The sequence below is a fragment of the Hermetia illucens genome, chromosome 2 (genome assembly GCF_905115235.1).
Source record: "Hermetia illucens chromosome 2, iHerIll2.2.curated.20191125, whole genome shotgun sequence".
NCBI lineage: Eukaryota > Metazoa > Arthropoda > Insecta > Diptera > Stratiomyidae > Hermetia > Hermetia illucens.
Window position 1 is genome coordinate 51,809,849 of NC_051850.1, and position 14,846 is coordinate 51,824,694.

At 43.6% G+C, this 14,846-nt stretch overlaps 1 protein-coding gene across 6 annotated transcripts in view; it reads right to left on the minus strand.

Annotated features, from left to right (window-relative positions):
* The window catches only part of LOC119647786 (MOB kinase activator-like 2), a 402,844-nt gene that overhangs the window by 260,728 nt on the left and 127,270 nt on the right, over positions 1–14,846 (minus strand). For 2 of the 6 annotated variants that reach the window (XM_038048975.1, XM_038048977.1), the window contains exon 1: positions 8,015–9,013. The exons of 2 other annotated variants lie outside the window; for them this stretch is intronic. The gene's annotated coding sequence lies outside the window, so the exon portion shown is untranslated. Of the gene's footprint in view, positions 1–8,014; positions 9,016–14,846 lie in introns of those variants that run through there. 2 more of the 6 variants (XM_038048968.1, XM_038048976.1) reach the window with 2 other exon arrangements.

Sequence of the window (14,846 nt, forward strand, 5' to 3'; positions counted from 1 at the left end):
GTGCGATACCCGAGAAAGTTGGAGAGTCAGCTTCACGATGTCGTCTAAACATTGGAGTTTGCCTAAATGTACGAATTTTTAATACGCAAGAAAGGGAGCGCCGAATTCGAAAGGAGTGGTTTCCATCTATTTACGGTCACGCTGCTCCCAGGGCAGAGGGGAGGCAGCGTCTGATGAGTTGCCTCTGCCCTGGACGAAACCGTCAGTCAACTTTTTGCCTTTTTTTGTAAACTTGGGTTTAACTTAAAAAAAGAGGAGTCCGGGAACTACAAAAGAGGGAGTAAGTTGCTCCCCAAGTGGTTCGGTCCGTCACTAAGTGGTTGCGGACTTAGGACTCGTTCTAAATACCGGAAACTGGACACTTCGGGTATAAAGGCTTTGTGTTCATCTTGTGTGAGAAATTTCCTATTCACGTTTTCATATATACCTTCAATTCAAAATATTCCTTAATATACATATGTGTTTCCAAACTCTAACTCCGCCATTCACATGAGTTCACTTTACATGTCATAAATTCACATGAAATACACAATTTTGACCTTCTACAACTTTATAAATAATAGTTGGATTTTTGTTAAAAATTATGCATTATGTTATTACTTATAGCAAAGCCAACTTCTAGAAGGAACTTAAGGGGGGCTTCCGAGTGAATTTCGAAAATATGGTAAAATGCTATTATATGATAACTTCATTTGAGCAGATATGGGAATGGGATGTATTTTAAGGCCTAGATTTAGTATGGATGCACCATTGTGATTTTTTTCAGATTTTTCGGTTGCATAGGTTCTGAGAACGAGACCTGTTACAATTTTTGGGCACATATTTTGAATCCTCACTTCCCCATGTTTCACCCAGTATTAAAAATATCATCAATTTCCAAAAGTACGAAAAGCCCTTCCATTTGATACACCACACGACCATATTCTGTAAAAAAGGTTTACATCCTAAAATAGTCCAACGCGTTGCATGTAAAGGGATTCACAGACCACATTTTCTCACCAAATTTCCTGGGAATTTGTTTAATTTACACAAAACCTTTTTGCGTTCATCAAATAATAAAATATATTATTTTCTACTCGAATTTAGGTTGAGAAGAATGACTGTGAACATTATCGACATATGAAAGATCGTGTAGTTTTGTTTTTTTTTACGTAGTAAAAATAGTCAGAATGACAAATGAAGGATTTATTATTTTTTTTGATTTTCTCTGCCGTTTGAGATATAAATAAGTTGAGCAGAATATCAGATATTTCGTGAAATCTAATTTTAAACACTTTGAATACCAAAATTAATTTTCGCAAGCTATCACTGGACCAACATGAAATGAATCGTGAAGAAAAAGCATAATCATAGGTTCTGCAGCAACCCCCGATGCGAATGGCAGTCGTGACATAGAGAAAATCCTCCGAATTCCGATATTTTATGGTGTGGCTAAAAGGTCTCTGTACGACGTCCTGTTAAGAATAAAAGAAAGTCCGAGCGGTTGTAAAAAATATTTGAATATTGTTTGTTAAACTACTTTTTTGCACTTTCAAATAGTCAATGTTTGTTTGTTATTGTTATTTCATCAATCTTGGAATCGAGACTTCCAGCCTCCAATATCACCTCTAATCTAGATAACAATCCCCTCTAGTAAAGAATATGTCATGTATAATTTCTGTCTGAATATGTCATGCATGATTTCGACCGCTGGACGACGATACTGGTATTGCCGATATTTAAGCACCTAATCAACTGACAATTGAATTTCTGACGCTGGCCTTTATTCCTGCGAGAAATTCCCAATGGTCATAGGATTCGACAAAACAACCAAGTATAATCTTCTAAACATTGCACCTTTAAAATGCTTTTGAAATAGATACCAATGCTTCATTGTCATGCCTACCTATTTAAGTGCTGATACCACCTTAAGGCGAGTGTTGTTCAAGGTGACTGCAAATTTCATTCCAGCACAACAAATTCCTGAATACAACTAAATTTCCCAATTTCAGCGATTAGACTGGCAGACAAAAGAGCATAAAATCTGGCGACCTAAGAATTACCCGCTTGAACTGTGATATCCAAACAACCAGCGGAGCACAGCCACCAAAAAAGCTAAAACTTCAAAAGCCTTAGGACCTGATTAAATCTCCATAGTAATGTTGAAGCTCGACACATCACCCGGCGAATATTTAACAGCCGCTCTAAACTCCTCGATATCGTTTCTGTTTATTCCACAAATCTGGAAGATACGAAAGCAAATCCCGATCTTAAAGCCATAAGAAACGCTACAATAGGCGAATATTATCATCCATTTATCTTGCTGTCAATTGTTTTCAAAATGCTTGAAGCGCTGATGCATCCCACACCTGCAATCGATGTTCCTACCAAATACATATCAGCACGTCTTCGGAAGGATTTTTAGCACCTTCACAATGGCTTTGAATCCTATATTTTTTTTTATTTATCATCTTTAGTGAGACTAAAATTCATTGAGGACAACTGGTCCTCGAAATATCGATATAAGAAACAAAAAAATCGAATAGAATGTAAGGATGAAGTCTTGGACGAAGTTTTGTCCTTAAGTTTACAGCAAAACTTTTCACCAGATGGGCCGGGAAAGGTAAGATTCAGTTATGCAACCAGCTTATCTCACCATTAACCACCTTAAAATCGCTGATGTTACGCTCGATAACACGGCTACATCATCTGCATATATATACTATATTTAACAGGAAAAGGAATAACTCCCCCAGCTGGGGAGAAGATAAGGAAAATCTACTGGCCCCTACAAAGCAACCGCCAATCTGTAACAAATTAATCAGCCCCATCTGGTCCTTTAACTTAAATGACATCCATCAGACGAGCATTCAGACCTATCAGAATGACACTCTTTGCACAGGAACACGTTGTCCCACAATAGCACTATGGAGACCACCTGCAGAAGGTGTTTTTCGACTCCCCAGTCTAGATCCGTAGCGTTTTCTTAATATTGGTAGATGAGAGGCTACTCAGCAGCTCCCACCAAGGGCCAATGAGACGACCCCATGGAATGGACTACTTTTCTTGGTTTCATTGCGGTAAAATTAAACTTAATACTCACAAAACGAACCAGAAGCATTACTACGATAACGGCCATAAGTTTCTCATTTTCACATTGAAGATTTCTGTTCATTTCAAAACCTCAGCTCCCTATCCTCATTTAAAGATGTATTATAGGATAATAACTGACTTATACCAGCTTGTCTCAAATAGAGGGTCAGATATGCATGGATTGAAGGTTTTTCGGGTTTGATGTTCAGGATGAAAAGCCAAGCAATATTCCCTTAACATGTTAATTGCTAGTTCCTTTTTCTAATTGCTGCATTACCTTCCTGAACTTATAATCGTTTATCTTTCCAACCTAAACCGCTTTTCTTTGCCGCACATCATGCTATTCGTTTCGAAAATAATAATTGATGAATCAATAGATTGTCGATGATGGTTATCCTGAAGAACGGAATATCGATGAAAAATTCCGAAGCGCTTCCCGACTATTCGTTGGTGAAATAGACATCCTATTTGATTGTTGATGGAAATGTTCTTTTGAAATAAGGTTCATGGTCAATTACTCACCAATTACACATATTTCGCTTTAGCTAGAAAAATAATTAGCTCTACGTGGATTGACCACAGCGAGTAGAGTTTTCTTGGGTTGAATGGATACGACCGATTCCAGAGATGCTCCTATGGATTTCTCGCCTCTCGTATAGGTGGTTGCCAATGTCGAATTGCGTGAGACTCAGTTTGTGCCTGTGACCAAAGGTTTGATTTGGTAACCCGAGAACTCTTGAAGTGGATCTTCCGGCATGGTCGTTTGGGATTCCCACTTGTTAGAATTTCGTGCTGGTGGTGGTTGATACCCCGAATTGCGGGTGAGAACTTTCCTTCCAACCGGGAGCCAGTCTCAAAGGCGACAGTGCTGTTATATAAGCCTCACACTCGTTGATATGATTGTCCAGCGTGTATTTCACATGAACCGGTAATAAAAACCTTAAGGTGGAAAGGCGCTGATGGATGTCTTGTCTTTTTATTGTCGTTCCGGTGAAGTTAGGCCATTTGGTAGGTATTCATCGAAAGTGGCCGGAATCAGCTCTTCCAATATTCCATTATCACAACAAATGAGTCGTGATGTTACCAGTATGAAATTGAAACGAAAAGACAATCAGTGAAATAGAGGTCGCCTTTTTCTTACGGTAAACAACGTTGATCCCATTTTCCGACAAAAAGGGAACCATTATTGGGAAATGCATCCTCGTTTACCATAAGGTGATTGCCGTATTTTGCTTGGAAGCATATCCGGCGCATAAAACCACGGCTGATCCAGACTAGGAAGTGGATGTTAATGCACCACTGCATAGGAGCATTGTTGTAGACTAACTTGTCACCCAGCATGATGTAACTGTTTCGAAAAATCAATTCTATTCTCCAGTTTTTTCCTGTTCCTTCGTTTTGGGTGGAAGTTGAAGGAATCGCACTTTGGAGACATTAAGAAGGTTCGAAAACGGGTTACAGTATTTATGAAAATGGTCCCAAAAGTAGAATTTCAAGAGGTTGTTTTCAATTTAGATGTTAAAAGATGGTATGCATTTCAAAGAGGTTTGCAGACTTGGCACTGCAATCCCCGACCTAATTTAACGCCTACATTCCTACTATCAACTCCTATCTAGCATCAATGCAGATAATCCCAAGACAATACAAACCAGGAGACAAGAGAGGGTGAACGGCAAATTCTTACTGGCTGACATCCTATTAATAGTATGCTATTATCATGGAGCTCGAAACTACGTTTGAGACAGGATTAGGAAGACAACGACGACTTCAACAACCTAAAAATTTGGAACGTGTGCTTTCTGTTCAGAACTACACTGCTACAACGGAAGACTTAACAAAAAGACGAATTATATAGCCACTTTGAGTCAGTATTCGATGAAAGAAAAGAGTTGGTCAACGGTGAAAGTACTATAGGCCGCAGTCTCCATGATGTAACTAACGAGAACAGAAGCAGGCTTATAGAATTCGTTTGTAGTAAAAATATGGCAATCTCACAGACTTACGCAGAATCGACAAGAGAACTTTGGCCTCACTATATGAAAAGACGTTCAAACAGACTAATCACGTTTTCCTGGAAAAGTGAACTGCATCTATCATCGAACACAATGGAGGCTCTGGTAAAGAAAGTTCGGGCAAAACTAAAGAGAAGACCAAATTCATGAAACAAACTAGAAGAAAGGCGCCAATCAAAGAAAACGCGACGCTAAATTATTACAACTTCCAATAAGTTGACAATTTCGTTTACTTAGATGCAACATTCACACAGAACAGCAGCGAAATAGACAAAATCAAATAGCAATTCGCAAAAATGAAAGTGTGCAAAAGAAAACAAAGTTCATCATAACTAAAACTTTAAGTCGGCCGGTCATATGTTGCGGCAGCGGGAAGTAGTTGGTGGATCAGCGAGCGAAAAATTATGTCTTCAATGTCAAACTCTTCGGAGAATCCAGCCCAGTGAGGGCAGATGGTGGATCGCGAAGGACATACAATAATGAATTGTACCTATATATATTACCACGAACCTGAAACCCCCATCCATTTTACGATTTGGAATCGCCAGTTGACAGACCATGTAGAGCATATGAACGACAGAAGAATTTCCAGCCGTGTACTCAAAGACAAGGTGGAAGGTAAACAACCACCTGGAAAGCCCCGTAACAGACGGGAGGACACAGTGGATAAAACAAGTTGCGCGCTCCTCGGTTAGGTGGACGCTTGACCGACAAGAGTGGAGACGAAGAGGCCGAGAACCGAGATCAGACCGCAGCGCCAAGAATATTTTTCAAGATTTTTTTATACAATACCTTTTTAGGGTGGGTTATAAGTAATTCACCGATCATTGCACTTCAAAATGAGTGGCACGTTGCTCGCATGGACTTGCTGCCACCGTTGTTTCGGCCGGCCCTTTCGTCGCTTACCATCGACTTCGATTTTCAGAGCAATCTTGGCGAGTGAATTCTCGTTAGCGCGCATTAAGTGACCATACCATTTCTCACAACTTTGTCACGATGGGTGCAACCCCACATCATTTCGGATGTAATCAAAACGTGTCACGCCACTAGTCCAACGCAAATCGTCGTCCCTATTACCACAAGACGACGTTCATTGCTTTTTATATTTGACCAACACTCAGAACCATAGAGAACGCCAGGGCGGACGACATTGCACTTCATCCAAGTTGCGGTAAGCAATTTCATAACACAGTTCTCCATTGGCTGATCGTATTGAATCGAGATATTTAACTCGCTCAGTTCTCCTTAGGTCACTGCCGCTGACAGTGATTGTGCCTGTTTCATGGGAATCGGTCGTCAAAAATTTAGTTTTATTTAGATTCAATCTGAGACCGTGTTGCATGAGGTGATCATTCCATTTTTGGACAAGTTGCTCGAGATGGTATGGGAAAGTAACCGGATCGGACGATAATTTGAACATTCTGCTAGACTACCCTTCTTTTTGGAACTGTGGTACTTTGTTGTCAGTCAGAGGTTTTCTACCTTTCTGAATAACCCGATTAATGAATTCTCTGAGCCAGTGTTGGGTCCCAGTTCTAGTTTATTCAGGGTCTGGTGGAACTGCTCCAACTATCGGCAATGATTGTGGAAGTCTTCAGTTGAAATCTGCTCGAAATATTCTTTGTGCTTGGACTGAACTGACTATCCAGTAAAAACTAGGAGATGTACTGTCTAACTTGAACCTAGTCTCGAATCCCTCTCGCATGGCGCCGATCGGACCTTGTATGCCTCCAGTTCTCCCCTTTCTGGAGTGTCTCTTTTGTTCTAGATTGTAATTTACAAGCGATAAGCTTACAGTGCAGAACATGCAGAAAGTCAAAGACAAACGCCCATGGCACAACAAGGATTTGAACCCGGGGCCCGAGATTGGAGGATGGACAAATTAGCCATCTTGACCATTTTTAAACTAATTGGACTACAAATTTATTCACCTTTTTCCCTTAGAAATTATCAATTGTATATACTCTATTTTTCTCAATTTAAGTACTTAATCATGAGGGACGACTGCGGTATTTAGTTTTCAAAAAATCCCACATAAATCGTCGCAGTCTCCAAGATAAAGGAATATTCTTAATAAGCAATGAAATCTTCACGTCGACGAATTCCTTGTTTCTGTTTTCAGCTGCTTTGAAAAGATTTCGGAGTGTTCATTGAGTGAAACTGGAAATACAACAAAACGCTTCAACCCCGTACTACAGACCATCCCCTTGCCCGTCATACACTTAAATGATGTCACACGCGGCCTTCACTTTGAACGAAAAAAAAAACAGAATCTGAAAGAAAAGCATTCCGTAGCGCCCCACAATCAGTTAAAAAGCCATAATGAGTTGCCCTTAAGGTCACGCCGCGCGACTACGTCAATATTTTGTGGAAATCTCTGACTTGCGTCGTTGTCGCCCGTGCCTCGTTGCGCTAATTTTCGAATCAGCTGATTTTGACGTAGTCCGGGATAGAAACGCAAACACGCTCGTTCTCTTATAAATAAACGGGCCATTAGGGCAGGCGGCACCGCCAAGCCAGCCGAGCGAGCAGCATTGCAGTGCAAGCGGTTGGCGCGAAGGCGGAAAAGCGGTCGAGGGAAAGGTGCATGAAAATGTGCTGCTGAACAACTGCACGGAGCACACACAAGAACCAGGTGAACTTACATAAGCGACTTTTCGAAACGCAACCAGAGGAAAATCGACTGAATGCCGTGCGGCCTAGCACGAGCGGTACTTTGTGGCCAGAGGAAAAACCTGCTATTGTCGATGAGAGAGTCGGGAAAATCAAAAAGGAAAAATTCTTCACGAGCGGTGCACACTCACTCGCAGATGCTTCCGTCCCGGTCCCAGCGCGAAGCCGGACAGGTGGCATGGCGAGGGAGTGTGGACGCGACAACCGATATCGGGATGAGGCAAGCAAAGAAAATTGAATGAAAATTTTAAAATTACATCACTCCAATGGTTGCAAGACGGCAGCGCCGAGGAGAGGAATCCAATTCACCGTTCCTCGGAGGGACGCCTCGCTCGAGTAGATTTCTGGGGCACTCGCACTGGCTCAATGAAACAATCGCAATGGCTGCAGTGCCGTTAATCCAAGAAGCATTTCGCTGTTGGGCGCACACCTCCAACCGTTCTTCACTCGATCAGTTTCCCGCACGGTTCTGCACTTTTCTCGCTGAACTTGCGAGGGTTTTCCCGTCTCACCGTGGTCACTGATTTTCGTCACTATCACACTATCCGCTCTGCCTGGCGACACTCACAACAACTCTCCGCTGGCCCGGATTTGTTTCATTCAAGAAAATCGCAGAACCGCAGAATTGGCATCGGAAACGAAAGACAAATTTATCTTATCTCGCGCGAGACTAAGTTGACATCGAAGAATTGACAATAATTCAACAGCGCCAGCGCCGCTGGTTTCCGGGTTTCCCAGCGCTTCTCAGCTGCTGATTGCTACCCGGCACCGGTCCTCCCGTCACAATTGCCTCTTGGGCTGTTTCGCACTTCCGGAAAGTGTCTTTGCACTACTTCAGGTAACTTCCTCGCACGGCTCGGGAACTGAAGCGAATCACGCACTCACGGCTCAGAAGATTGGCTGTAACTTTCCTCGAGATACTTCTGTATCTTCAAGACGTGTTGGCTTCGCTATCCTTCACGCTTAGCGGGCAAACTCAGCAAACCAAAATTGAAATCTTTTTGGGAAGAACTCAACTTGGAACGAGAACTGAAGACGAGGAACGAAAACCAAAAGAAAAAGGGAAAATCCGTTCTGTTCGCGTAAATCGCGAGGCACACGGTCTTTTTTCTATCGCCCGACAGTTTCGAGAGGTCAAATTTGAACAGAGTCGCGCGCCAACGACCGATTCACTCGCAACAAAAGCTAAAAACGAACTGAACACGGCCACCATGGCCGGAGCTTTCACAAAACGAACGGGAAAAGACAGCGCACAGGGGCACGACTGGATGGTGCCCGGCGGCTGTGGTGGTTCCTATGCTTCTATGTTCGCCTCGATTAGCACAATGGCAATGAAGACGAGAGACTGGTGAGTTGCAAGACACCCTGTGCGCCAGCCACCGCACGCTGCGCCCGCGCTCAAGACACAGCAACCGGAATTGCGAAACGATGCTGCGACGTGAAGCTAAGAAAAGTGGACGGATGCTGAGTGTTGCGAGGACCGTGTTGACACGCAACATGTTGCGAGCTACACCGTAAGACATGTGAGTAGTGTGGAAGGTTGAAATGTGATTAGCTTAACCCTTTCGCTATCCGGTTCCTATGTGAGCAGGTAAGAAGCAATGGAAATCCTAATCTGTCGATGGTTATGGCATTTTTAATCCAGATAATCCTATTCGAGCTCGTGAGAAACTTCAAAATGCCTTGAAACAGATAAGACAGGGAAACTAAGAGAATTTAGAAATATTTATTTTCATGAAACAAGAAAGGTCGGATATTTTTCGCGATACACGAGAAATCAAGCACGAGAGTTTTTTGTATTTCCTAGATTAGATGTTTAGTATTACGTCAGCTGTTTTTCAATAAAGTTAGGTAGGTACACTGGGCAAAAAAGTCTGGCAACAGCTACGTTTTAAAATTTACTATATTGACATTGTCGGAAATACGATAGATTCCATACTGAAACTATTCTTATAATACACAGCCGACATTAAATTTCTATTTTAATATAACATAGCATTGGATCCCAACCAACAACAGTTATGAGAAATGATTGAAATATAAAATATTTCTTCTAGTGTGAAGCCTCAAAACGCTTGTGTAAGCTAACAAAACATTTCAACGATTACAACTAATTATACTCACGACGGGCTTTAAGGACAAAGGTCTAAAACTAAGATTTACTCCCCCTCGGACACCACCTTGTCGTGGTGGGGGAGTCTGTAGTAGTTTACTACTACACTAAGGGTGTTCAAAACATGCATATGGATATAAAGGATTTAAACTCTCCAACAGATAAGAAGTCACAGACTTCGAATCCACCCGCGACCATAAGCAATCATGTCGCGGCCGAGGCGCGGATTTTGGAGGTCTTACCAGATTTATACTCCCCTATAGATAAATCTGCAGAAGGCATGCTTTCCGACTCTGTGGGAAGCTTGCATTTAGTGTCTATGGTGGAAACTCCCAACTTGGGAGAAACTGGAAATCCAACTACGGCCGACCCCTCCGCGATACTACAGCCCAAATCTACCCATAAACAGAAGAGGTAGGCTTGGAAGAAGGGAACTTCAACCACTAAGAAGGGTGGGACTACAGGCAGAATCCTGCCGGTCAGAACCTTCTACTTCATCCTTACTGGAAGGAACGGAATTGAGGGAAGCTGGTGACGCGGACACTACTGGTTTAATCTCGGTATTTAGAAATGGATCCAAGTGGTCCGGACACCGTGAATCCGGAAAGGCCCCAAGTTGGCGGTAGAAAGAGGAACTGCGAATGAAGACGAAGCTACTTAGGAATGAGGACATTTACGTGGCTATATCACTAGGCACGAAAATGTCCGGAGAAATCGGACGCAAAGAAGCGGAATATTCGGCAGAAGGTGCGGATAAACTGGTAACCCCTGTGAGATCCATACTGGACGCACCACACTCTTTTGTCAGCAGTAATGCGCGCGAGAAGCGTAAGACCAACTCATCTGTGGTCGCCAACGCTTCATTGTTCTCCACACCAGGGTGTACATCCACACGTTCCGCGGGGTTTAGGACCGGTGTGCCGGGAGGTAATCAAATTTAAATGAAGCTGGTCCCCCCTATAGGAATACAGACAAAAAGGCAGGAAGGAGGAGGACGTAAGCGCAAGCTGCAGCCTCAGTTCTGAATGCTGCCGTGCCAAGATTTAACAATCAAGGTTTTCGCGATGGGCTTCTCCATTTGGAGTGCACTGATGGGCCGAAAGGCTATGCACTCTGCGTTTGCAAGGCAAGTTTAAAAATACAAACCTCATAAACGTTCACGTCCCTACAGAGGAGACTGCAGAGTCGGAGAAGGATACCTTCAACGAGACAGTTGACCGAACCCTCGAAGCCTGTCCCAAGTCTGATATCAAAATCATAATTGGAGATTTCGACAGTCAAGTAGGGACGGAGCCCGTATTCAGGCGATACGTCGGCTCCCATAGCTTACATAGGGATACCGCCAACACCAAGCATAGAAGAAACAGACCGTGCAATTCATCGGTTTAAAAACCAAAAGTCGCCAGGAGCCGATGGAATTACATCCGAATTGGATAAATATGGAGGCGGTTGCACCATCTTTTCATCGACTTTAAAGCCGCCTATGGCAACATAGCCAGGGTAGCACTGTACACGGCCATGAGAGAATTCGGTATCCCAACGCGATTGATAGGACTGACTAGGCTGACCCTGACCAATGTGCCAGGCCAGATAAGAGCAGCAGGATTACTCTCAAGACCTTTCAACACCAACAACGGTCTAATATTATACAAGTGGATGCCCTATCATGCGTCCTCTTTAACCTGACCCTAGAGAAAGTGGTTCGCGATGTCAATGTTAACGCGAGAGGCACAATCCTCTTGAAGTCCACCCAACTACTGGCCTACGCTGACGATATCGACATCATGGGAAGAACAACCCAAGATGTACAGTCTACCTTCATCCAGATCAAGCAGGTGGCGCGAGATCTTGGACTGCACATTAATGAAGGTAAGACGAAGTACATGGTGGCGACGTCAGCGCCAAAACCAAAACCAAAACAACATCGAATCGCATTGGTCAAACAAAAACAATGAAGATAGGAGACTACAGCTTTGAGCTTGTTGAAAATTTCTCCTATATAAGGTCGAAAATCACAACCGATAACAGCTATGACGATGAAATCCGCGCACGGTTGTTGGCACCCAACAGAGTCTATTTCAGCTTACAAAAACTGTTTCGTTCGAAACGTCTCACCATAGGATCAAAACTCTTACTGTACAAGATAATGATCTTATCAGTCCTCATGTATTCCTCGGACACTTGGGTTCTTAGCAAAAAAACCCTGCGAACTCTTGGCCGCGTTCGAGAGAAGAATTTTTGTCCTCCTATATGAGGATGGACGATTCCGCAGTCTATATAATGACGAAATCTATGAGTGATACCACGACCGTCTGGTTGTGGATAAAATTCGGCTTAACAGGTTGCGATGGGCGGGTTACTTAATCTGTATGGATGAAGCCCCGAAAGCTTATAAGAGCAATATCTATGGTAGAAAAAGAAGACGAGGCAGACCCTGCCTGAGATGGAGCGATGGCGTAGGGGGCGTCAAACAGCTTTTAAGGATATGGAATTGGTGGACCTCGGCGCAAAACCAGGGTGTCTGGAGTTGCTTATTAAGGCAGGCCTAGACCGGATGGCGGTTGTTTCGTCGTTGATGATGATGATGATAGGGCTGCCTTAAAATAGCTCCAACAGGCAATCCCGGCTTTGAGTTATGGCGGTCGGCCCAAGTTCACTATTATGAACACTAAACTGCGCGGGACAGAACATGTTGGATGTTGGTCACCGAGCCCTCGAATGAAAGGCAAAGGACATCATACGCATGCTGGATGAACAGAACCCGGGCATGGACTTTGGTCACTGGAGGGTAAAGTTCATGAATGCCAGGAAGGATAAATTTACAAATGTGGAGGGTTTCAGCTTGGTATTCGAACTGGACCAAAAGAGTCTGAATATGCTCAGGGGAAGCCACCATATGATGCTCCACTTTTTCCTAGATAGACTGAAAGTCAATCATATCAGAAAACTGTAGAGCATCATCTCCATTTTGAGAGCGAAGAACAATAATGAAACCAAATTACAGCATCTTCGGTGCGCGGAGGACAGTGCATACAGTGGCGGAACTCCCGTATGGGGGTTCACGTCGATGAAGGGACTGCAGAGTGAATCCTACCTGATAGTAACTTCCCCTACACCTTTTAATGTACAGGCGGAAAAAAGGGAAGCCAGAGACATGAACGGAACTGACTTGACGCCAGTTCGAGTGATCGAATCTATGCAAACCGGACACCGCAAACCTCTCAAGGTGCTCTGCGGAAAACAGACGAATGCTCTGCGGAATGAGATGGAACTTTTCATGGATGAGGACATGGGGACTGCTGTACCTCCAAGTGGGGCTTTTCTCAGAGAAATCAAATACGAGGGAATCGAGTCTCTGGCGGTACGATGTCCGGGAAATCCCGTCATACGCGGACCGCGGCATACGCTTCTAACAGTTTTCCATTACATTACATTTTATGTTGAAAAACATAGAGATTGGTCAAATTACCCTGCAGCATGCCAAACCCGCCCCTGGGCTATTGGCAGCGAGGCTAACAAAGCTGCAGGACTGCCCTTAAATTTTTCTGGCGCAAGAGCCATGGTACCGATTTAGAATCTGTCGCATTGAATCAGTAAAAGGGGCTAGGATCTTCTACGATGAAAGATTCATAAGACCGAGAGGTTGTGTTCTGATGTCTGGACGGTTAGAGGCAACCATGCTGAGACAGTTCTGTTCCCTGGACTTAGTTACGGTCATCGTACAATATCAGATTAATGGCGAGAGGAAAAACATCATAGCTGCCTCCGCTTATTTACCCTATGATTCTTTGTATCCTCTACCGACGCAAGAACTAAGAGATCTGGTAGCGTATGCAGAATCACGTAGTTTCGAACTCTAATAGGTTGCGATGCGGATGCTCAACATATTTGTTAGGGCAGTAGCAAATGCAATCCGAGAGGAGAGAAGATATTTAATTTCATCACCTCAGCTGGTCTCATGACTGCAAACATAGGCTGTGCCCCTACGTTCGTAGGGCCGAGAAAAAGCGAAGTAATTAACCTAACCATCTGTACCTCAAAAGTGTTAGAGTTGATTACGCATTGGCGGGTGCTAGGCGAGATATCACTGTCAGATCACCGCCAAAAGCCAAAAAAAGAAACCTGCTGTTATCGCCTTGGAAAACACAAGCAAACGGCTATGTACTCTGTGCTTGCGATGTAAATTTAGAAATATTAGCCTCATTAACGTTCACGCCCCTACAGAGGAGACTGCAGAATCGGAGAAGGGTACCCTCTACGAGGCAGTAGAACGAACCCTCGAAGACTGTCCCAGATATGATATCAAAATCATACTTGGGGATTTTAGCAGCCAAATACGAACGGAGCTTGCATTCAGGCGATAAGTTGGCTCTCATAGCTTACATCAAAATGCAAATCATAACGGACCGCGGATTATTCAATGAGCAGTGTCACACGAAATGGTTGTTAAAAGTGCCTGGTTTGCGCGGAAGGCGATCCACAAACAAACGTGGGTCTCTCCAGACGGGGACATTTTCAACAAAATTGACCGTGTGTTGATCGAACGCCGCCACCTCTCAGTTTTGATGAATGTCAGAATATATATGGGGCAATATCCGAGTCTAGATCACTATCCCGTTGGGGTGGTGCTCCGAATAACAACAGGGGAGAGTTAAAATTGAAGCTATCCACAACACAGCCCTCCGCAACACCTATAACAGGGAAATGGATACCGTAATAGTCGCAGTCAATAGAGATCCTGGAGATAAAGCATCAACAAATGATCTTCACAATCACATGCCGAACGTTATCATAAATACGGTCACAAACATACTTGGCCCCAGCCGCAACAAGAGTCGGAACGACTGGTTCGACGATGAATGTAAGCTGGCAACGGAACGGAAGAATGTTGCATAACGAGTAGTTTTGCATTCTCAAAGGACCCGGGCACGCGCTGAGATCTATCACGAACTCCGGTGAGCGGAGAAGCGACTTCA